This window comes from Lolium rigidum, chromosome 3 (assembly GCF_022539505.1).
Source record: "Lolium rigidum isolate FL_2022 chromosome 3, APGP_CSIRO_Lrig_0.1, whole genome shotgun sequence".
Taxonomy (NCBI): Eukaryota; Viridiplantae; Streptophyta; class Magnoliopsida; order Poales; family Poaceae; genus Lolium; species Lolium rigidum.
Window position 1 is genome coordinate 293021203 of NC_061510.1, and position 24393 is coordinate 293045595.

Sequence of the window (24393 nt, forward strand, 5' to 3'; positions counted from 1 at the left end):
TATTTGACGTTTATAGTGAATTTACAAGAAAAAACCTACCATACGGCGCCGCGACCCAATTCTGCCGCGTTGGGCGCACCGCGCGACCCAAACGGACGCGCGGACGCGGGCTCCGTTTGGGCGTCCGCTCGGCCACCCAAACGGCCCAAAACGGAAGACCCATCGCGTCCATTTGGGTCGCTCGGTTGGAGATGCCCTAATGGTGTGCCCAAGTGCTGCTTCTGCTCCATGACCAAGTGCTGATACATGCATGCATCGAACGAACCAACGTGGAAAAGTTAGCTCCGTGAGGAACCAACGTGGAAAAGTTAGCTCCGTGAAAAGCAGCTAGAGCTAGGCAACAGGACCGAAAAGCAGACAGCGCGCGAAGGAAGGTACGAACCGATCGCAGCAGAAGCGTTTTCCCTGAATAAATGCCAGTAGGCGAATTCTCAAAATAAATAAAGGGGGAGTACCGAAGTTTCCTTTTAGAAGTTACTACAAAACAAGCGCCAGAGTTCCATTGCACGAACCACGGAACAGCTTTACCAGCGATCTCCATCGCAAAACTGCCTGCACTGAGACACACTTATCGCTCCGTTGAAGTTGAACTGGCCAACGCAGATGCAGCCTTCTAGAGATCCACGGCGACTTCGCTGTTCTTGCAACTAACAGGACAGCCTCCAAGTCGCTGCAGCCGCTCCGCCACGGCAAGACGCGACACCATCTTGCCCCCGGCGATGCGACACCCGAGTCCGACGCCAAACTGGTAAGGAGTCCCTGCATCCTAGCGATTATTTTCTTGTACGGAAATGGAGTAGATAGTTTGGAACATCTTAATGGGCGTGAGGTGTTTGTGGAAATGCCTCAACGCTGAGAAAGTAAATTGCAGTCGAGAGACAACGAGGGGATTGTTTGATGGAAACGAGGGGAATTTATGCTGCAGATGTCTCTACAGGTACCCCTCGCTCATCCAAACACCCACTCTGTTTGCCATTCGATGTCCTCAGTCAGGCACACATCTCTGTTATTGGCTGAATGCTTATTGTCATGAACACAAATGCACCTTTACTCACATATGAGATAGCTGGCCATGCCAAATCTGTGGATACAATGATGTATTGATGTCTTATAGTTTATTTATCTGTAGTTGATCTCCACTTAGCTCTACCAGACAATAATTGCCCATTTAGTTACCTAAGGATAAAGTAGAGGTGTTGGATGATTGAATTCCTACTACGTCCGGTTGGTACAAAGGGATAGCTCATCACGGAAAATCCTACATAATGGAAACATGAGGCCTCTTATGTTTCATGGTTGTGTTTCCTGCTCCTTCCATGTTCTGTCGTCAGGCTCCAAGAACATATCTTCTGCCCCCGGAAAGTTTCTGCTGGTTCTGTTCCTCGTGCGCAGTCCAGGTGCGGATAATGGTCCTCCGTTGGCTGTCTTGGGCCACTCATCTTGTTACAACGTCTTTCGTTCTTGTGTGCTGGTTTGCGTTGTTGGGTTGGTTATTTTGCCAGCAGCTTCCCATAAGCTGTTAAAGGCAGATCCATTACTGAGGTTATGTAAGGCAAGTTAGTTAAGAGATTATGTGCTCAGGGATGGGTTGAACTGATGGAGCCATGCCATTCAATCGTATTCACCAAACAAACACTTTACTTGCACACCGGCCTGTCATTGTTCTTTTTTTTAACAATATCGTCCTTCAATTGAGACAGACAATGTCTGACTTTATCACTGTCTTTTTGTTTGGCACTGATGTCACCGTGATCCCCATAGAAAAAATCTTTGCTAAAACAAGTCCATTGAGAAATAGAGGTGAGTTGATAGTTATGATATCTGTATACTAAGTAAGTAGTGTGACTGTATTGGTTGTAAACAATGTGCAAGTTGATTATGGTGACATCTAAGATATGAATTTTTATTGGCTCTATTTTTTTACGAAGCTGTTGAAAGGAGTGTCATCTGTAGTCACCAGCCTGCCAGAAAGTCAATACTCGCATTATTTCTTTTTCCCTCAGAAGCACTTGCTCAAACATTTTTCTTCTTTGCCCTGCAGCTGTGTTCCCCTGTGTTCTATGTGTGTGTTATGAGTTCTGGGCGTTCCAATGGCTGAGTTAGTGACAAGTATGGTGATCGGTCAACTGGTGTCAATGGTGAAGGACAAGGCATCCAGCTATCTCCTGGAACAGTACAAGGTGATGGAGGGCATGGAGAAGCAGCAGAAGATCCTCAAACGCCAACTGCCGGCCATCCTGGATATCATCACCGATGCTGAGGAGCAGGCAACTCATAGAGAAGGGGTAAAAGCCTGGCTAGAAGAGCTGAAGACAGTGGCCTATGGGGCAAATGAAGTCTTTGACGAGCTGAAGTACGAGGCACTCCGGCGCGAAGCCAAGAAGAATGGGCATTATGGCAAGTTTGGCTTTGATGTAGTGAGACTCTTTCCCACTGACAATAGAGTTCTGTTTCGTTACAGGATGGGAAACAAGCTCCGCAGGATTGTGCGGACCATTGAGATCCTTGTTACTGAAATGAATGCCTTTGGGTTTAAATATCAGAAGCAAACACCGACATGTAAGCAGTGGCAACAGACAGATTCTGTCATCGTTGACCCAGAGAATATTGTTAGCCAGTCAAGATATGAGGAGAAGCAGAAGATTGTGAAGACACTAACTGAGCCTGCTAATTTTGCAACACTCACGGTCCTTCCCATTGTTGGAATGGGTGGGTTGGGAAAAACCACCCTAGCACAACTCATCTACAACGACATTCAAGTCCAGAAGCATTTCCAAATAAAGAGGTGGATCTGTGTCTCTGATGATTTTAATGTTTATGACATTGCTCGCAAGATCTGCAGTGGCCCTGGTGAGAATGACAATGAGAAAGCACTACATAAGCTTCAGCAAGAACTCAGCGGAAAGAGATATCTTCTTGTACTGGACGATGTCTGGAACCGAGATCCTGATAAGTGGGACAAGCTAAAGGCATGCCTTCAATATGGTGGTATTGGTAGTGCCATATTGGTGACAACTCGCATGAAAGGAATTGCACAACTCATGAGTACAGTTGAAGCCCATGACATCGCAGTTCTAGAGAAGAAATTCATAACACAAATTTTTAAAACAAGAGCATTCAGTTTGCCACATAGTAAGCCTGCTCCTGAGATCCTTAATATGGTTGACAAGTTTGTGGAGAGATGTGCTGGTTCTCCCTTGGCTGCCAAAGCACTAGGATCTGTATTGCATACCAAGACTAGTCTGGAAGAATGGAGCGCTGTGCTAAACAAAAGCATCATTTGCACAGAGGAGTCTGGAATTTTGGCGATATTGAAAGTCAGCTACAACGACTTGCCATCGGATATGAAGCAGTGTTTTGCTTTCTGTGCTGTGTTTCCCAAGGATTATGTTATATGTGTGGACAAACTTATTCAACTATGGATCGCGAATGACTTTATCCAAGAACAAGAAGGAGTCCGTCTTGAGACCATTGGTAAACAGATTTTCAATGAACTGGCCTCAAGGTCGTTCTTTCAGAATGTCAAGCAAATCCTAGATGAGAAAAATCAGGATTACTCCAGAGTTACATGTGAAATACATGATCTTATGCATGATGTTGCACTGTCTACTATGAGAAAAGAATGTGCTATTGTAACAGAGAAACCAAGTAGAACTCAGTGGCTTCCGGAATCTGCCCGGCATTTATTTTTGTCATGCAGAAAACCAGAAACTATTTTGAATGATTCTCTGAAGAGAAAATCGCCAGCTATCCAATCACTGCTGTGCGATAGTTATATGGAATGTTCACTGCAACATTTATCAAAGTACAGCTCTTTGCAGGCATTACAACTCTATATACGGACAGAATCATTCCCACTGAACCCCAAGTATTTGCATCACCTGAGGTACCTTGATCTCTCAAGAAGTTGTATTAGAGCACTTCCTGAAGATATAACCATTCTATATAACCTGAAAACGTTGAACCTATTTGGCTGCAAATATCTTGATCGACTTCCAAGGCAAATGAAGTATATGACTGCTCTCTGTCATATCTATACTCATGGATGTTCAGAGTTGAAGAGCATGCCTCCAGACCTCAGAAAACTCACTTCACTGCAGACACTTACATGTTTCATAGCAGGTACTGGTTCATATTGCAGCAATGTTGGAGAGCTACAAAATTTAAACCTTGGTGGTCAATTAGAGCTACTTCAGCTAGAGAATGTGACAGAAGCAGATGCAAAATGGCAAACCTCGCAAATAAAAAAGAACTCGAAGAACTGACATTAAGATGGACTTTCGGTCGTGAGGAGGAGCAACAACATTATCATAAGGTGCTAGAGCGTTTCAAACCACATGATGGGATGCAGGTTGTAAGGATATATTCCTATGGAGGCACTAATTTCCCGACATGGATGTGTATGTTGCAAAGCATCCATCTCTTTCATTGTAAAAAGTTGCAATGCTTGTTCAACAATCATACATCCTTCACTTTTCCAAAACTTAAGGTGCTTACACTAGAGCATCTACCAGTTTTTGAGAGATGGTGGGAAAGAAATGGAAGGCAAAGAGAAAATATTATATTTCCTCAGCTTGAGAAGTTATTTATTAAGCATTGTGGAATGTTGATACACTTACTTGAAGCACCATTGCTTGAAGAACCGTGTGGTGGAGATTATACAATGGTATGCTCAACATTTCCAATACTGAATGTACTTGAATTGGAGTGCTTGGAGAGTTTTCAGGGATGGGAGGCAACCGAGGGAACTCAAAGAGAACATTTATTGTTTCCTCGACTTGAAAAATTGTCAATTCAGATGTGCCCAGAGCTGATCGCATTACCTGAAGCAGTGGGAGACCAAACTGTGGTACGCTCAGCATTTCCTGCATTAAAAGTACTTGAATTGGAAGACTTGAAGAGCTTTCAGAGATGGGAGGCAGCCAAAAGAACTCGAGGAGCGATATTGTTTCCTCATCTTCTAAAACTATCGATTCAGAAATGCCCAGAGTTGATAGAACTCCCGGCAGCACCATTGCTTGGAAATATGTGTGCTAGAGATTTTAATATGGCACGGTCAGCATTTCCTGCATTGATGGTACTTGAACTGGAAGACTTGAAGAGCTTTCAGAAATGGCAGGCAGACAAAGTAACTCAAACTGAACCGATAGTTTTTCCTCGGCTTCAGAAACTATCAATTCAGAAATGCCCAGAGCTGGTGGCATTACCAGCTGGCACATTTCAGGGAGGATTATTTGGTGGTAATGATATGAAGAAATGGTCTGCATTTCCAGAATTAAAGGAACTCCAGTTATATGATTTAAAGAGTTTTCAGCGCTGGGGGGTGACAGAAGCAACTTATGGTGAACATCTAACCTTCCCTAACTTAGAGAGTGTTCTTCTTGGGGGATGCCCAGAGTTAGCAACTCTACCTGAAGCACTGAAACTCAGTGTATTGGACATAAAAAAAGGCAACAAACAGATGTGCCAGAGGATAGCTAGATGTATTACTTCATTGACCAATCTGAATTTGGAGCTCAAAGACACAGAAACGTCCTTGGCTGAGCATAGTTTACTTGTGGCCAGCAAGGAGGATTGTAAACATAAATCCCCGCTGGTAGTCATGAAGTTATGCTGCAACACGTTCTTTTACTCAGGTGCATTAACTCTGTGGACATGTTTTGTACAGCTTCAAGATTTGACAATTTATAACTGCAATGCACTCATCCACTGGCCAGAGAAAGAATTTCAAAGCTTGGTAACCTTGAGTAGGTTGAAGATTAAGGGATGCAATAGTCTGACCGGTTATGCACAAACTCCTGAACCATCAATAGCAGAAAGGTGTCAGCTTCTGCCACGCCTGGACTCTCTTGAGATAGAGAATTGTAAAAAAATGGTATCCGTATTCGACGTCCCTGCATCTCTCAAGACAATGGATATTTCAGTCTGCACTAAACTCGAGTCCATATTTGGCAAGCAGCAAGGAAAGTCAGAATTACGTCAAGGGTCTTGCAGTGATGATCGCTCCCTTCCATGCCTGGAAACATTAAGTTTAGATGGCTGTGCTAGCTTGTCAGGGGTTTTCATTCTTCCTGCATCCCTCAAGGAAATATATATTCACCGCTGCAGTAACATTCAAGTCCGATCATGTCAGCTAGATGGAATCCAAACACTAGAAGTCACTGCCTCCACAAGTGTATCTCTAACGGTACGGGAGTGTGATAGCTTGTCATTGGTTCTCAATCTTCCCATGTACCTGAAGAAACTAGACATTCGACGCTGCAATAGGCTGAAATCAATAGAATCTCACTCGGGAGATCTCTCATCATTGGAAGAACTCAAGGTTAGGTGCTGCCAAACCATGGCATCCCTACCGGATGGGCCACAATGCCCACAATACACTTCTCTCCGATGGCTCGAAATTAGATACTGTCCTGGTATAAAAACGCTCCCCAGATGGGTGCGGGTGCAATTGGGTAGCCTAGAGGAGAAAGATCTGGACGCCTGTTATGAAGGTACGTTCCAAATTCTGTTCACTACTACGTACATTTCAGCAACAAATCAAAGCATCCATTGATGTGCCTTGTCTCCTTTTGTTGCCATTGTGTTGTTTGGAGATCTGTTCACCTGGCACACTAGGCCTTTAATTTATATGCGAGAATCACAAAGCTGCCGTCTTATGAGATGTAGTTGATGATAGATAGATCATGGCGAATATTTCCTTATCTATATCCATTTTAATTACTTTTTTTGTGTGTAAACTTCTTATGATGTATTAGTTTGTCTAGATACATTCTGACATCGTTGTGATCAGGGCCTAGGTTATTGAAACCAAATACATGGAAATACGCCATCTCTAGAGAATAGCGCCATCGTCAGCAGCATGGAAATACAAAGGCAAGTTATGAAAAAGGTTTGCGTGAACAGTGTCTATATCTTAAATTTTCCAAGGATAAATTAGTAGGATCATTAAAGTTGGTGCTTCTTGTAGGCACTCCCTCTGCCCCTATTCAAATGGTGCCCTTGTTTTCCGAGATATCTTTGACCCTAAATTCAATACATGAGATGTGCTTTTTGGGCAAACGTTGGGAGGGGAGTCCCCTACCTTATTATACCCTATATAAAAGACAAACAATTTACCACACCTCTTAGTGATTTGGAAACTGTAGATGCACCAATTTTTCCTACACCCCTTCAATTACTTTGTGACACGTACCTCTTGATCTTTTAAATCTGTTTTTCCCTTCTATTTTCATTTTTTTCTGGCCTAAATTGGGTACCGGTTACCGGTAGAACTTCCGGTTATTGTGTCTTACCTATTAGTACTATCCAGAGATATCTACCAGGACCCACTTCACCGCTTAGTTTTATTCCCTCACCGCTTTGACTGAATAATACAGAAGGACCTAGCAAATTCCCAGACGCCTCTCCTCTACGGCCTTAATTCACGCCGCGATGCACGCCTCCACCTTCCCTGGAGCCGCCACGCCCGAGCTCCCCATGGCCGACCTTCTCCGTGGCCAGCGCCAGAGTGGGTCAGGTCCTCATCTGCCATCACGGCAGCCGTGGAGGCAATCTGGCTTCCCTGCCGGCTGGTTTGCCGTCTGCGCGTTCGAGGTCATCAGTGCGGCCGCCGGGACTGCTTCGACCAGCAGCTACTCGACCACCGCCTCTCCTCCTTTCCTTCGGTCGCGATTCGCGAATTCGTCTGTCGTTGCCACGATTTCGTCCAAGAGTAGGCAGATGATAGCTGGAGGAGCTGCCGGTGGAAGCAAGATAACAACAGGCGGCGCGAGTGCACAACGCGAGCCTGGGAGGAAGACGGTGCTGATTTAGGAGCAGAGACATCAATCACATGGTCGCTCAGGTGAGGACATCTCCTCCATGTCAAGCGTCATCTCTCCTTACTGAATTCAGTAATTCTTTGAGGCATGGAGCTGACAGAACCTAGCTAGGTAGCAAGGACTAAATGTTGCATACTATTTTATGTTTGTTACCCTTATATGCGTAGCTTTGTTTTCTCGCTGATTCTGAGTATGTTTCGATTTACAGGCTGAAGATGTGTATAGTTAGCTACTGCAAGCATTAGCTTTGTTTATACTCCGTAACTTATTTATTCGTTCCTGGGATTTTTTAAGCTCAATGCACCTGCTGGTGTACATTTCACAATGGTGGCGCTGATGGCCAACAGGATGGAGATGCAGACTCACTACAGGGTGCTGGAGAACTGAGACATCGGCTCCATCGATTCCTCCGCAACTGAGAATCTCTTCATCATAACTGCCAGTATGTGGATCGTGATGTGTGCAGGCCAGATTTATTCCATTTCTTCTTTCAATGCAACCTTTTTTCAGAAGCTTTCATTAAGGTAGAAAATAATAATGTTGAAGGAGATTCAGATTATTGGGCAAGTAGTAGCAAGTTGAGAAGATAAAATGTTGCAGGATGGATGACATGGATTCTTGGCTGAATGAGATGATTCAAGCGCCTCCATGAAATGGAGCAGAATATGTGAGTAATAACTTGCGGGAAGGACTGCCTACAGCTTTCAGAGTGAAAGTTAAGGTTTGTTATGACTCACAAGTGAGAAAAATTAACAAGTAGGAATTTCTGGAATATGAGTCAAGTAAATTGGAATTTTGATTTTATGTTTGCATTGTTTCTTTGTTAGGTTTTCTGAAAAGAACATTTACATTACTTAATTCTACATTGCTTGCTCAGATGAAATGTTTCCATGGAACTTGATTGTTAGCTAGCTGAGCTAAAACGAGCATTGATGAACTCCATGGATGGACAGTCATGAAGATAGATGGATTGGAGCCAGGAGGTCATTCAATACACATCTGACTCTGTGGTGCAAGGCCGCATATGTCATTGTGGATGTCCCCTGTCAGATAAGAAGCAAAATGATGTCAAAATGTGGAAACCTTTTAGCATATAATTCAGTTATGGTGTTTCGCTTAACCTAAGGTCTGCAATTTAAGCTGCTCACTTTTCTACAGAAAATACGTAAAATACCTTTGATATTTGGATGATGTTTGCATCTGAGTTAGGATTTTGCTGTTGCAGATTTAGATGGTCATGACGTTATGAAGATTCAGAACGTGTGCCACAAGTCGAAATGCTGAAGCTCCAAAGAAAAGATGCTTTCAATATGATAACCCCCATCTATGTTGACCTCTTTCAAATGTTCAGATCATGTTCGTTTTACCATTCCTGGTATGTCTCTACTTCCTTACACAATTTTTACTGCCAATATTCGTTGCCATTTACCTGTGGTGTGAACACGAATTGGGGCAGAGTAGAGGTTGATTTCAGGAAAGTTGCTTTAGACCAACTTAATTGGATGGATATGTTTTGTGTAAAACTTGGCTATTCAATGATGGGTAATTTGTAATCATAGTTTGATTTTGTTTTCTTACCTTGGCAAGATGACGACTATTTTTGTTGTTGTAGACAAAGTTTGATTTTGTTATCTTCCGATTTGTCAATGCGTTGGATACTTTAGTTTCAGACTTACGGTTCTTATTACATTTAGCGACTACCAGTGGTACCTAGCCCTATGATGCAAATAATGGTGGTAAACTTATCTCACTGGACATGCATATAATAGGTCTAGGTGTCGACGCCTAAGCGCAGCAGCAGAGCCAAGGTAATTTTCTTAATAATTTTACTTTCATTTAACAAGCAACATGTGTATTTTACCAATTTTACCTTATTCTTAACTGTACTCGGGGCATGTACATGATGTTAATTGGCCTGCCCAGCACCTTCAGTCAATGATGCTAAATCTAGCAACTTACTTGGATATGCCCGTAAGTCCTTATCTTAGATTGTATAGACATCCTTCATGTGTCCATCATATACCAAAATTATTGAGATCTCATGAGACAATTAACATAAAAGTATGTTTCCATGGAGGCACAAGGGTGCAACATTGCAACCAAGAACATACAGACCACACGTTTGCAGTAATACATCAGAATTTGCAATTTTGTGCAGGTTAGTAATTTACCTGCACACAATTGTTTGAAGATGTCTCCAGCTCTGTTGCCTTATTTTCTGTGGGGAAAGCTCTACAGGTAGATTATTGGCTATACACTCTGAAGTGCTGATGATGACCACCAAAACAGTGTAACATCAGCAGCCAAACACGGCTGCTAAAACAGCATCACTAGGAGACCACTAGGAAACACTGTATACATTGGCTTCCTTCTCTGTTTGTTTTCACATATACTTGCATATCCTTTGAATATAACATGGTGTACCAACTGCAGGAACTACTGGTGCTCTCTACGCTGAAGCGGTTGCCTGCCTGAAAGCCATCGAGTTTGCAGCCGAGGTAGCTATGGGACAGATAATAATTGAAACGGATGCATCCTTGATAAAATGGCCTCCCAATCTTGTGAATTTGGTTCATCTCGGCATGGAGTTTCTTCTCAGGGATCCAAAATTTCTGCTGCTCACCAACGTTTTTGCATTATAAAGTGTTCTACTGTAAGACTTTTTTTTTTAATTCAGTGCCTCATGTCTTAGCTACTAATGGTGCTAGCTTAGTCTCGGGTGGTGGTATGATGTGGCATGATCATGCACCAGATAGTGTATTTCATATTGTTGCTAGCGAACTACCTGCAACAGATCAGTGAAGTCCACGGTTTTCTGTTAAAAAGAAGTCGGAACAGTTCTGTACATAGCAATGCTATGTGCCGTACTATTGCGAGTTCAGTAGCAAATGTACCGCCTCTGTCTACCACTACCTAAAATTAAAATGTATGCCCTCCACCATGTAATCCATTGCATACACATATGCTACTACTACAACTAAGTTATTGTTGCTTGCCATTTTATCTGTTAAGTTTAATTTGAAATTTCACAGAATGATCGACCTACAAACAATGCCATGCCATTGCTCTTCGGACATTGCTTCACAGGCGCGGCGTGCCGCCGCGCCAATGCCTCCTAGTTTTTTAATAACACGGACCAGACTAACCAGGTCCGATTACAGAGTGCATTTTACACGGGGAAAAAGAGAGAAAAAGCGAGAAAAGAACTCTAGTCAGGCCAGGACTGCAGCCACCGTCTAATTCCCTTCTCTTCATGTTTCTTGGTTCTTTGCGCCCACAATCTGACATCTAGATGCACTGCCCTGCCACTGTTTGAATGGGAGTGGTAATGAACATGAGACATGTGTCATTAAAAACTATACTCCCTTCATCCCAATTTACATGAAGCCCGCGTATTTCGATGTGTGCAGTACTTGCGTGATTGTGTCATCCTAAAGGGTGCCAAGCTATATGGGACTAGACGCTTCCAGTAAATATTTGTTGAATATCTGTCATCAGACTGAATAGCTATTACGCAGACATCAATTATTTTACAGATTCAGGAATCTCTTTACTTGCCAAGTCTGCCAACATTTAGTGTCCATGACACTAAAATGATGTAGTGTCTGTTTCAAAAACAAATAAATGCTGTAGTGTAGTTTGGGAATAGCACAATCAAGCAGAATTTTCTCGCTTGCACTATGTTTGGGATGTTCACAACCAGTATCAGTTATCTATTACAGTTACTACTCTCTTCTCTCAGTCATCTTTTTGCTCATGAAAATTCTTCATGTGCAGGCATGTGCCTTCTTCTTCCGGAGATCGGAGGCATGCTCCAACAGTATCGGTAACTCCGAAGATCAATGTACTAGCAACCAACAGCTCGAATCGCCAATTTGTAGTAAATAAACTCAGAAGCCAATCTCTCTACAGCTTTCAGAATGCATGCATGCTTGGTAACTCGATCTAGAGTTGAGGTTCCAGCATGCATGATCTGTCCATTGTACAGATCAAGGTGGCAGAACCAGTTACAGATTCGGTCTAGAGTCCAGTTGCTGACCAGACTCAGAGACCTCAGGCGTTGATTGCGGGGCAATCACCATCTCCAAGCCCAGTCCTGTCCAGCAGCCGCCTACACTGAACTGAACTATCAACAATGCCTGTGGTCACCTGGTTGTTGGGTGCCACTGTGCCAGCGCCGCCGCCATAAGCAAGGCCCAGTTCGTGACCGAACGCCAGACCTGCCTGGAGAAGCTACACCCACTTTCAGGAATTTTTCGCTCCTGAATTCTCTCTGTTTGGAGGCATGCACCACCAGTATCAACAACTCTGAAGATCAACGCACCAGCAACGAACAGGTAGAATTCCTTACTTTCTTTCTGCGATAACTTGAATTGGGCCGTTTGATTCGGAAGTCGATTCGGCATGTTTCATCTAGTTGCATTTGTACAGATCATGGACGTCTTCCTAAAATTATGCATATATGACCCGGGCTAGCGCGTAAGCTAGTGCGATTGTGCGAATGCAGACCCGATATGGCAAGTCTTGGCTGCCCAGCAGTTCTAACAAGAAACCTGCCAGGCAAGCAAGACTAGCTATATAAAGTGATTTCTTCTCTAGACAAGTGAAGGCAACTAATTACCTCGACTTACTAGTACTAGTTATATATTTGGAAAACCCCTGCTTTTCTTGGGAAGATACAGCTTAATGATCCGTCCAGCTCCCCTTTAGAGAAAAGAACCTAGACATGGATGCCACACATGCACATGCATCTGCTTTGCGTACATAGAAGATAAGGCATCTGAACAGCAGATCAGAACGAAAGCCGCTAGATCGATCGATCTCGGTTGCGGAGAGTGACGGGCAGAGGAGGAAGGGTAGAGCAAGGAAGGAGAGTGACGGGCAGAGGAGGAAGGGTAGAGCAAGGATGGAGGGAATATATTCTACTGGTGGTAGTTCGCTGTGTGTGCTGGATGCCAAAGAACTTTTACTTGCTTTGCTGAGATGAATCGATCAAGGAATTTTATGTACTTGGCGACGCAAGTATGTACGCGCTTTCGTGCATGTATGCATGATTTTAGTAGTTTTTTCGATCGGCGCCACCAGCTTTACCTGTCGCCTGTCGGTGGGTGGAGACTGGAGAAGGATAGTGTCAAATCCGTTCAGCTCTGTCTCTGTACTACTCCTTAATTTTTCGCTACAAGTATATTAGTAAACATGAGTACATGCATGGAGTTAGTACGCCTGTCAGTGTATGAACTCATAATGTTTTAATTAAGTTAATCAGCATGCACTGCATTTGCATAATTAAGAAGCTAGCACGAGATCTCTTGATTGCGCGTAAGTAATAAAAAATAACGAAAATATGGAGGCTGGCGGTCACATGGCTCACGTGCGCATGCCAGTTGCTGCTTTGTGCGGATTGTCTGTCAATATAGAGCAGCAGCATATATCGGCCGATATCTCTGGAGACAGAGTGAGAGAGCAGAGCAGAACATAGCAAAACAGAGAGAGCAGAGCGGTGCTTGGTGTCTTCCTGGCCTGGCCTGGGTCTGGGTGCGCTGCAATCAACTCTCAACTGGCTGACTGTCTCCGAGTAATAAGCAAGTAAGTAGCAGTGTTCTATTTCGTAGTTTTCCCAAAACCATGTGACAACGATCTTAACTAGCTAGGTAATTAAGGGAACCACCTCCCCCTCTGTTCATGGCCAACCTCGCTGCCCCGGCGGCAGGGGAGGAGTACGATGCGGCTGGACGGCGTTTCAGCGCCGGACGCCGGACGGCCAGCCACCAAGCGACAGCCCTCCCATTCCATCACATGCATTTCAATTCCATTCCATTTCTTTCCGGCAGGCAGGCATATATGATGGGACCGCAATTCCATTTCAGTTTTCCCATCCACCTGCTTGCCTGCTTGGTTGGTCTTTCAGGTCTCCACCTAACTTACCTCCTTCCTTCCCTTGTACGGCTGGATATCTCTGCTTGATTCTTCCACATTCATTTCCTCATTCAGAATTACGTACTGTACTAAACTACTAATGTGTGGTTTTCCCTATTTTCTTACTATTCATTCTCTAGTCTATCTATGGACTTGTTATTATGTGTTTTCACTTACTATTACGGTGATCTTGTACTATTCACAACCCTACATATGTATTATATGTTCATACATGTATTTCCTCTCATGATTGATGAATATGCATTACTTAATTGTAATGTGGATATCTCTTCCCTTCCCACCTCTATAATTGCAGACATGCAGTACCTGCCTGGTGGTTAGTTAACTGATTCACAACTTTCAGTGAATTGTACACCTATGCCAGTGCCACTCTAGAAAAGTAAAGTAAGCCTCACCACTAGCTATGTAACTACCTAGTATCAAAATTAGTACTGCTCGCAGAAACAGTAACGAAAGAAACATACTTCTTGGAGAAACACAATGAAACCGTGCACGTTAGAAAGACATTTCGGCAACTACCACTGCTTGGCTTCTCGATCTTGTATGCACAAAGGATTGTTCTCTCCATTTCAGTTTACATGCTCAACTTGAAAAGAAACTCATGTCTGTATTCCTTTCATCTTCCTCATGTACAGGAACACAACCCCCTGCCACTGCTAGATAATCAGTACTTGTGTGCATGACACCCCCTGTTGTGGCCAATGGCCTTGGGGCCTGCTCTCACTCTCCAGTAACAAATGGAGGACCAAACTATCCCAATGCTGCTGCATCCAGAACAGCTTCCCCCGGCGGCCCTAGAGCTGGAGAGGTCACGCTCCCCAACGGCGATATCTACTCCGGCATGCTTCTATCGGGCGGCGACATCCCCGAGGGTGTGGGCCGGTACGTCTGGTCCGGCAGCTCCTGCGTGTATGAGGGCGGGTGGCGGAGAGGGATGAGGCATGGCTGCGGGAGAACCCTATGGCCGTCGGGGGCTGTCCACGAGGGTGAGTACTCCGCTGGGTACATGGACGGCAAAGGGACATACATCGGCAGCTCCGAAAGCTCTTTGTCCTCCTACAAGGGAGGATGGAAGCTGGACCGCAAGCACGGCCATGGCGTCCAGACGTATTGCAACGGTGACATGTACGAAGGTCCCTGGGTCCAGGGCCAGATGGAGGGCCATGGCTGCAGGTACACGTGGGCCAACGGTACAACCTACGTCGGCGCCATGAGGAACGGGCTCATGTCTGGCAAAGGGGTGCTCACGTGGAGCGCCACCGGGGACTCATTTCAGGGGAACTGGCTCGACGGTGCAATGCACGGGTACGGGCTGTACACATGGCAAGACGGCAGTTGCTATGTCGGAACATGGACCAGAGGGTTCAAGGATGGCAAGGGCACGTTCTATCCTAAATGTTCCCGGGTTCCCGCAGCCCACGAGCTCTACATCGACGAGCTGAGGAAGAGAGGTGTGCTACCAGACATCTGCAACATCCTCCAGCACCATTCGGATCAAGAGTCCGTAGCGGTAGGTGCTAGTTTTCTGTCCAGGAGAAACCGGAGTTTTGAGCACCGGCCGCCTTCGAAGAAGAGGCCATCTTTGCAGAGGCGCTGGAGCATCGGGGTGGCCGTCGAGAGAATTACCAGGCATGAACCTGGTGTTGGTGGTTCTGACAAAACAAATGGATGCGAAGACACGGCTGGTTCTAACAGCTTCCCGATACTCGAGAGGGAATACGCGCAGGGCATTCTGATCAGTGAGGTCGTGCTGAATAACAAGACCTTCCCGGAGTCATCCAAGAAACTGAGGCATCGACAGAGTAAAATGATGAGGGATATCAAGAGGCCTGGAGAGGCTATCATTAAAGGGCACAGGAGCTATGACCTGATGCTCTGTCTGCAGCTTGGAATCAGGTAATGCATATTGAAATTCAGTAACTCTTCCTTCTCTACATTGTGATCAGTAAAAGGTTAAGCCGGGCACTCTGCGCCTTCATTCTAAAAAATTAGTAAAAGGTTAAATGTGATCATGCTTCTCAGGTACACCGTTGGGAAGATTACGCCGATTCAGAGGCGTGAAGTGCGAGCTTCTGATTATGGCCCCAAGGCTAGTTTCTGGATGAACTTCCCCAAAAAAGGATCACGCCTTACCCCTTCACATCGTGCTGTAGATTTTAAGTGGAAGGACTACTGTCCGATGGTTTTCAGGTCTGTTCTGTTTCAGTCCCACTTCACCCTTAGGAGTATATCTTTTGGTCAGCATATGTTTTTCTGTTGATAATATATAGTACAGGCTTAAAATTTAGCTTAACAACTATATAAGGATCTCATGAAGTATGCCGACAAGTTCAACGCCTTAAGTATTGTACTCTGTTGCAATCTCTCTGAATCTTTCTTGTTCTGCAAACACATTGGTTGCTTATGACTTCAATTTATTTGATTGCTTATATGAATTCATACAGGTTGGAGTTTCCTTGTTTTAGTAGCTAGTGAGACACCCTCACAATACTGTTTCCTATTTCAGGACACAGGAAGACTAATTTGTTGTTCATGTTTGATTACAGAAATTTGAGGGAGATGTTCAAGATTGACACAGCTGATTATATGATCTCCATCTGTGGAAGTGATGCTCTCAGGGAGCTATCTTCTCCTGGAAAGAGTGGAAGTATCTTTCTCTTATCGCAAGATGACCGGTTTATGATCAAGACTCTTCGGAAATCGGAAGTGCAGGTTCTTGTTTCTATCCAGTGCTTCTATGATAAGCATCATCTCATTTGTTTTACTTTGAGAAACTGGATCCTGGCCTCCTTGTCTACCAGATCCCAACACTTGATAAGAATGGGCTATTTTGAATGATCAGAAATGGATATGTTTAACGATCCAGAGCTTTTACCTTATCTGACTATATTATGTTCAACATGCTCTCACAAGGAAATAATATTTGCTCTGAAATAGTTTCCTAGTTCACTTATTGATTTATCTTAACAATTGAGTCAAACTTATCCTTCAGTTCATTTGTTTACATGTGCAACTTTATTTTTTCTTGACATGATATTTTCATGTAGGTTCTTTTGCGTATGCTTCCACACTATTATCGCCATGTCCGTACTTACGAGAACACACTTATAACTAAATTTTTTGGCCTCCACAGGGTGAAACCTTCCAGCGGTCAAAAGGTAATGACATTATAAATGTTCTCTGTGCTTCCTTGATACTCTCTCATATCCAAATATGAAACAAAAACATAGAATTTGTGTTTTTTTTGTAATTTTTCAGCAAGTAGTGCATATACAACTCGTGTCAAAATAATTCTATTGGAGTTTTCAAGGAAAGTACTTTGGTAGTTTTTTTGTTGCCTGCATTCATGTAAAGGTTGCAGTTGATGGTCAAAATTACAGATCTTGTCCAAAGCTTCATATTGTTTTAAATAGTGGTAGTACTCATTTATCCAGTCCTAAAAGGATATTAATTTTCATAATTGATAATATATTCTAGTTATTTTTTTTTTGTAAATAATGGTTTATTATTAAATGTATGTTTTGATTGTTTGTACTTGCAGTTCAGATTTGTAGTCATGGGAAACATGTTCTGCACAGAACTTAGAATTCATCGAAGATTTGATTTGAAAGGTTCATCTTTGGGCCGCTCTACTGACAAAATCAAAATCGATGAGAACACAACACTGAAAGACTTGGATCTGAACTATTCATTTTTATCTTGAGCCTTCTTGGCGGGATTCTTTGCTCAAGTAAGCATGCTCTCTCTAAGAAAGCAGCTTATCCTCATGGCCAGTTTTCTCTGTAACAGCTATGTTCTGTTCTTATTCTGTGTAGGCAGATTGAGACGGACAGCGAATTTCTAAGGAATCAGGGTATAATGGATTACAGTTTACTTCTTGGTTTTCACTACCGGGCTCGTCAAAACCTACAAAGAGGAGCATCGTTCCATGAAAGCATTTTGCCAGATAAACTACCCGTTCTTTCAGAACAAGGTAAGGATGCAATATATATCTTCATTTGTCTGAATAAGTCGTCGAATTAATCCATTTCAATTTTTTTGCTTGCTGACATCGGTAATGCAGATGCTGTGGAGGAAGATTCCGCTTGTAACTACCGAGAAGGGCTGGTTTTGGTGCAGCGGGGTAGCGACCAAAAAAGCAAAGTTGCTGTCGGACCACACATAAGGGGAAGCCGCCTACGTTCGTCCTCTGCTTGTTTCGAGGAAGTAGACCTCTTGCTTCCAGGCACAGCAAGGTCATTAATCTTTGACAGTCAGTTCTCATGTTCTTCCAATTCTAGTGTATGATTTGAGATGATTCAATCTGTTCCCAAATTGGACAGGCTTCAGATCCAGCTAGGGGTGAACATGCCCGCAAGAGCGGAGAAAGAAGAGAAACATGCAGAAGATGATGGAAGATCGTTCCGTCAGGTGTATGATGTGGTGCTCTACATAGGGATCATTGACATCCTGCAGGAGTACAGTATGAGGAAGAAGATGGAGCATGCCTACAAGTCCATTAAGTATAACCCCTTGTCGATATCCGTCGTCGAACCTCGGTTCTACTCGGAGCGCTTCCTCAAGTTCATCCACACCGTCTTCCCTCAAAACTTATCCATCTAATGATAATTTATCTTTCTTTCCTCCTCCCTGGCAAGAAAACATATGTAAAAAACAATCCAAGGAAATACATTTGCTGTAGTGATGTACATGTGTTTGCTTGGAGGTGGCTGGAAGAAGCAATGCGCATGTCCTTAAAAAAAGAAACAACGTGTGTATTTGTCAAAAGCAACGTTGACAAAATTAGGCAGCAGTGAGTGCTCCATTATGCATGCATGGATTTCGTTGGGTTTTCTGTCATATTGAGTTGATCAACCACCCCACTATACTACTACGTATATGCCATGTGTCTGTGACCCCAAACCCATCCATACATTTGTCATTCAGTTCATCTGCTATTAGCTTAGCTAGTGCCTAGTGGAGTTACTTAGGTGAGATGATGACATGCACCATTTCAGAAACTCGTGTCAATTGCAAATGCATGTGAGCTCACCTATAAATTGTGTCTATATCGACCTCTAGCTGATCACAACACCAAAACGCATACACAAGCTAGATAGTTGGAAGCTATCTCCTTGCACAATGGCGAACACCAACAAGCAGGCTCTAGCTCTCGCTGCTCTCTTGGTCCTGCTCACCGGCACCCACCTCGCCGCTGCCGCCAGAGCCCCGGTTTCTGTCACCGGCATTGGCGCTGGAGGAGGAGGCTATGGTGGTGGTGGTGGCGGAGGAGAAGGTGGTGGAAGTGCCGGTCATGGTTATGGCTACGGCTCGGGCTATGGTGCTGGTTATGGCTCTGGAGGCAACATTGGCGGCGGTGGTGGCGGTGGCCATGGGGGTGGTGGTGGTGGAGGCAGTGGTGGCATGGGATCAGGGTACGGCTCTGGTTACGGTGGTGGTTATGGCTCCGGTTATGGTTCCGGTGGTCAAGGCGGTGGGGGAGGTAGCGGGGGAGGAGGCGGTGGTGGATCTGGCTACGGTGGTTTTGGTGGTGGTTACGGGTCTGGGTCTGGGTATGGAGAAGGCTATGGATCGGGTGGTGGCATGAACGGTGGTGGTGGTGGTGGTGGAGGTGGAGGTGGCGGAGGAGGAGGTGGCAGTGGAAGTGGTGGTTTTGGGCATGGAGGCGGTGAAGGCTACGGACATGGTGGTGGAGGTGGCTATGGCGGCGAACATGGCCATTGAACATTTGAACATCATCTATAGAAATTGTCACCACCGTTTGTAAACATAAATTAAGCTGGTGAAATATAGAGTAATAAACTCCGTGGCTACGCTTGGGTTGATCAGCCTGCTATGCATGTTAATAATTGTTGCCACTGTACTGTATTCATAAGGTGGAATAAAGCTTGTACCGTTTGAATAGTGATTTCTATGAGGTATACTAGTACTACGACGAAAATCACGACCTGAACTGAAGAAGACGAGATGTGTTGTCAATTTGGCCTAATTTTGCTTGGTTAGCCTGGCCTCTTTTCCTCCACGCCGCTCCACCTCCCCTCACTGATGGGCTTGGACCATGTGCCCAGGTTTTTATCGGAACAAAGATTTGGAAGCTGGGTTAGCTCCGGCATTGCCGATGGGCAAAGGAGTAAGGGTAGATCGGCGTCCAGCAGCAAGGAAGCAGAGGTGGGCGGCGTGTGGCTGCTGTGCTGCGGCAGTCCAACAACAAACCGGCACAGCTTGTAAGACTAGGTAAGCTAGTAAAAAAATCTAAGAGAAGTACTAGCGTTTTTTACAAATATAACCCTGCACATAACCATTGTAAAAAATAACCCCTCAAAACTCGATTGTCAAGAATAGTGGAAAAGGTGACACGTGGCAGTTCCTACCATAGGGGATGCCAGGAGGTACTTTCCGCCAATTAGGATGGTCGGAAGCGTCTTTCCGCTACTCCATATGGTGGGAAGTGCATCTTGGCCAGCCACACCGCCCCACCTCCAGCCGCCAACTCACCCCCTTCCCACTCCGAATGGCGCACCAGTTGGCGGGATGACACATGTCACATTTTCAACTTTCCACCAACTAGGGTATTTTGACCATTGATTTCAGAGGGGGTATTTTTGACATCAACATATGCAGGGGAATATTTGTAAAAAGTATTATTTGGAAAACTCTCCTTTCCGCTAGGGTATTTTTGAACATCAATTTGTATTTTTAACATTAATGTGATCATATGCATTTGGACAATCCTGCTTTTTGTAGGAAGACACTGCTAAGTAAGCCAGCTCCTCTTCAGACAGAAGAACACAGACATGGATGCGCTGCTGCACATGCGTCTGCTTAAGTTGCCATACATCAAAACATCATGAGCACCAGATGGAGGGTTCATGCATGCATGGTTGGCAGAGATGATCGATTAATGTTGTCTGACATAGGATGACCTTAAATCTGGGCACCAGTTAAGATTGCTGCCCCAAATGCACATTTCCACAGTGGTAGATGCATTGCACAGCATGACAAAAGCCAATACTAGCACACGCATGGTTTCGCGTCGCTTTCATCATGCGTCTACCTGTCGAGCCATAACAGAACAGTGTAGATTAAGCTTATTGATCAATTACGTTTTGGATTCTTGCGTACAAAACGCCCCTATGTTTTAAGTAAGATTGTTCGTTTTCGGGTGGTGGAACTCGCTGCCCTGCTTGGCTTGCTTTGGGGATCGATCGTTGAGGGGAAGTAGCTGTGGAGTTGAAGTCTGAAACCAACCACCTGCATATTATTGTGTTGTTTCCGTTGCTCAGATGTTTGCATTGCTTTGGTGTAGGTAAAGAAGCCACTGCCATCTTTTTTTTCCTTCAGAAAATGTAACAACTGTGCCAGAGACGAGCGTTCTCAACGGTTAACTGAACTTGCAAAAAAAAAAAAGGTTAACTGAAGGAGCATACAAGAGTGGGCGTTCCCAGTAAGGGCTGTTGTTTGAACGATTTAGATCAGGGTCTCACACATGCACAATCACACAGAATTTGCACCTCAGGGGTTGAGGAATGCATTCTCATGGCTTTTCTTTATTCTCCAAGAAGGAATTCGCAGAAAAAAAAATCCAAGGAGTTACAGTGACCCTTCTTACTGCATATCTTCGCCACTGTTTGCAGTTACTGTTGCCGGTGAATATCTTGAACCAGGTTCAGGCCCGACAAGTTGGCCCCACGAGGAAAAATGTTGAGCATATATACACTCTACATTGTGTGGGCATGTGAGAGATAGCTATAGCTCGATTACCCTGAGCAAACCAGACTAATCTAGTCCAACCTAGTTCAACCAGATCTACTGCTCCTGAGTGCGTGCGTGTTGGGTACGATCGACCGTATCACTTGACTTGGTCATTTCGATCTCTTCTTTGTCTCTTCCCTGTCCGTGTAACTATTCATCAGTATATAAACACCTACTTACCATGGAGTAAGATTTTTTTTTTCTTTTGGACGAAGACTTATTCCTCAACAGCAAGCAGTTCATTGCCATTGTTATCTGTGACTCAAACAACGGCGACTTAGGCTGTGGTTACGAAACTTTACCATGCTCAGCATGCTTGCTGTATCGTGGTTGCTATATTAATATAGCAGGGCGAAAGCCTATTTCGAGGGGGTTGTAGTTAGCTATAAAATTATCTACCAATTCTAGCAAGAATTTTTTGGTCACATATTTACAGAAAAATCTCCAACATACCCTAATAATCTTTAAAGAGAAATAACCATTCCAAGCACAACGTTGCAGTCTAATGATATCCTTAAACGAAGGCTAAAAAAGGTCACCCGGTTACTAAGCAACTAATGACTAATTAGGTTAAGAAAAAAAGAAATTAAGGTGATGATTTCCCATGAGAAAATATTGTAATGCTAGCTATATTGACTATGGTTAGCTGTTGTGTCAACCAAACCGTCGCCATGTTTTTAATTGAGTCCTTCAACAATATGTCGTTATCTAGCTTGGAGTTCACCAATCATAGTTCTTCAACGCGCACGTGCAGTGCACACCTAGATGCACGCACAGAAGAAAGTTTCAGGTGTACCTGTGCTGCAGTGCAACTGAGCTGATATGGTCAACCATGACCCAAAACAACAATAAACCAAATATTCTCATGTGGCATCTTCCAACCTAAGACAGTTACATTATTTGATTGATTAAATTCTCCCAACAAATGACCTAATTGCACGCAGGAGCTAGCCAACAACCTACCCAACCTTACATGGGAACAATTAACCTCTATGCGATTAAGGACCTAGCAAACGAATTACATGTATGAAAAAAATCCATAATATCATCACAGAGGTCTCCAAAATTTGCATTTTTTCCCAGTTGTGTACATACCATGTTCAACCTAAATTTCATGACCATGTTTTTTCATCATTATCAGTTAAAGAAAATTCACGCTGTTGAATATTGCCTTGCCCATATGAGAAACTTCTCCTTTTGTCCCTCTGTTTTTTAGATAATGGAAGATTAACTTCACTGGCCTCTGCATCCGAATGTGCAAACAACCAATTGTTACAAAGTCTCGGTTCGACAAGTCTTACAAATGGTGAATGGATCGTAGCGAACAAGAAGGGGGGGGGGGAGTGAATGGCGCTACGGCAAGTTTTAACCTTTTTCAATTTTAGCGCAACAGAAGGTAAAGGTGATAACTTTTGCAATAGCGTTGTTCCTACAATGATGCTAGGACATGTGCAACAAGTAAAGGAATCAACAAGATAACAAGAGTAAGGAGCGAGACAACCGGGGGAGGGGGGGGGGGGGGGAACGCGTTACGGTACTTGAGCGGTACCGTGGGCGGTACTACCGCTCATGGTACCGTAAAGGTACCGCAACGTGTTCTGTGGGCCATTTTCGTGTGCAATCCTCAGAGCGGTATCTCGGGCGGTACCAGTAGGGGTAGCGGTACTACCGCTCCTGGTACCGGTAGTACCGCTATGGCTAAAACAGCTTTTTCCTCTTTTCCTCTCCTACCATGTTACCTCACGACACACACACAAAACCAGAAAACCTAAGATCTACGCTTCAGTCTTCCGATCATGGTGTGTTCAGCGAGGGCACCGTACACCTACAAATCCATCAAAGATAATCTTTGTGCACGGTTAGAATTGTTCGAGTGTTGTTATCAAACACACAAAACACGGGATACGGATCTTGCTCTTACAAATGGAACAAAAAGATAAAAACTACATGGCTCGGACACTCCGAGAACTCAGGTATTGCAAAGCCTACTGCTAAACTGCCACCCATGTCGAGACATAAATCCCTAGATAACTTGCTCTAACTTGTTGCTGCCCTGCATTGTTTCTCTCTTCCTGGTCTATTCGGTGCAAGACCAAATTAGTTGATACACAAGTACATAGCATGCAAAGGGGTAAACCCTTTTTTTTTTTGTTATAATACGTGAATTATATATCTCTTTCAATTAGTTTGAACTTTTGATTGTGCTAGCTAGTGCATAGGTCTTGGGTTCAATTTCTTGCTTTTGCAATTGTATTGGTTGTTGCCGTTGGCCCCCTCTATGTCTACGTATAGGTCTCTTGAGTCACATGTGAGTTTTCTCTATGCACATGTCACTACAGGAATCTGGGGAGATGCTGACGGCCGCCCGCCCTAGGCGTAGCACGGCCTAGCCCTCGGCGTAGTCTCCTCTACGCCGACGGCATGCGTACGCCGACGGTCGTTATTCGGAGCTGCCCCGGCGAGGCCGTACACCGACGGCCCCGATATTTGGCCGTCGGCGTACGCCACGGCCGTCAGCGCAGCGCGCTATTCCTGTAGTGTGTTGGCCTCCCTATGTGCGGATTGTCTATCTCTTCCCTTTAGTTCAGATTTTTTTGCTTACGTTGACTAGTGCATGAAACAAATTGCCGTAGGGTTACAATATTTCTTTAAAAAAATCTTAGATCCATGGTCTCTTGTTTAATTAAAAAAATGAATATACCTATCTTATTACCATTACAATGTTTCTTAAACAAATTATATTTAATAAGAACAACTTCGCGAAAGAGTTTACCATAAGCATATCTTCCATGTACATGATAATGAAATTTTAGTTAGTTAAATTATCTTATTGCCCTCTCTATAGTGCCGGTGAGTATGATAATGAAATTTTGCAGGGCTT

General features: G+C 44.1%; 1 long non-coding RNA gene and 2 pseudogenes across 5 annotated transcripts; all 3 read left to right on the forward strand.

The window, feature by feature from the left end:
• Positions 1-623: 623 nt before the first annotated feature.
• LOC124703561 lies at positions 624-11706 on the forward strand (annotated as a pseudogene).
• LOC124703563 lies at positions 7582-10796 on the forward strand. Of its 5 annotated transcripts, none has more exons than XR_007003173.1 (6): positions 7582-7846; positions 8118-8949; positions 9049-9198; positions 9593-9631; positions 10062-10176; positions 10257-10796. It is a non-coding gene; the product is annotated as an uncharacterized LOC124703563 (long non-coding RNA). The 5 variants fall into 5 exon arrangements; XR_007003174.1 differs by having other exon boundaries at positions 8118-8544; positions 8701-9198; XR_007003175.1 differs by having other exon boundaries at positions 8118-8347; positions 8424-9198.
• Positions 11707-12049: 343 nt separating the features above from the next.
• LOC124703562 lies at positions 12050-18602 on the forward strand (annotated as a pseudogene).
• The last annotated feature ends 5791 nt before the right edge of the window (positions 18603-24393 follow it).